Raw genomic sequence first — 1,150 nt, 5'->3', positions numbered from 1 at the left:
CTTGACTGCTAATCAAAAAGTTGGCGGTTCAAAGCCACAAGTGGCTCCGTGGGAGAGAAGACCTGGTGATCTGTTCCCATAAAGATTACAGCCTAGGAAACCCTATGGGGCAGTTCTACTCTGTCCTATAGGATGGCTATGAGTTGGAATTGACTTGATGGCACACGGCAACAACAGATTGCTTTTAGATAAATTTGTCAATTAGTAAAAGATGGTAATATAAAGCTCTCTTTTGTGGTAAGAAACATGAGCCTTATCTAATGCTGTTAGAGTCTTTCCAGATGATACTTTTAAGTAGGTTTATTGATTGCTTTTTATGAATTCAAATGTCCAATTTTTGTTTTTATGTTGTTTGCCATTCATTTGATTTGTGGGTTAGCTCCAGGGAAATCTTAATTACATTATTTTCTCTTCTTTTCTACTGGAATTTTAAGCTATAGTTACTGGTGGTATACTACTCTAAAAAAAATTGAGGGATTAAGATAGAGCTATATTAGTAGTTCAGTGGTAGAATACTTGCCTTTTCAGTGTGGGAGACCTTGGTTCAATTCCTGGCCAATGCACTTCATGCGCAGCCCCCACCTGTCTTGTTATTGGAGGCTTCCATGTTGATATGATGCTGAACAGGTTTCAGCAGAGCTCCCAAACTAAGACAGACTAGGGAGAAAGGCCTGGTGATCTACTTTGGAAAATCAGCCAGTAAAAATCCTATGGATCACAATGGTCCAGTTTGCAATTTATCATGGGGATAACACAGGACTAGGAAGCATTTCATTCTGCCATGAGTGGGGTCGTCATGAGTCTGGAGGCCACTCTACAGCAAATAACAACAACAGTAGTGAGGAAGAGAGAATAAAGAAGTGAGAGTCAATAGAGGCAATCTTGTGGGAAGGCGTTGGCCAGTGGATTATCTGATTTATTAGATTTCTTCATTTATATCAAATTTTGTATACTCAAATTATTTTAAAAGGTGCTACTGTTTTTTATGCCAGCTTATAAAATTATTGGCAAATTTTAAACGCCTTTTCTAATCATGTAATTTTCCTTGTTTACTTCTGTTAATTTCAAACGGAAAGATTTAGATAAATCTGTAAACTTGAATATCTGAAAACAAAACATGCCTAGTTTTTGTAATAGAAATTGTTTGATT

The sequence above is a fragment of the Trichechus manatus genome, unplaced genomic scaffold (genome assembly GCF_000243295.1).
Source record: "Trichechus manatus latirostris isolate Lorelei unplaced genomic scaffold, TriManLat1.0 scaffold00545, whole genome shotgun sequence".
Lineage (NCBI taxonomy): Eukaryota > Metazoa > Chordata > Mammalia > Sirenia > Trichechidae > Trichechus > Trichechus manatus.
Note: the sequence above shows the minus strand (reverse complement) of the source record.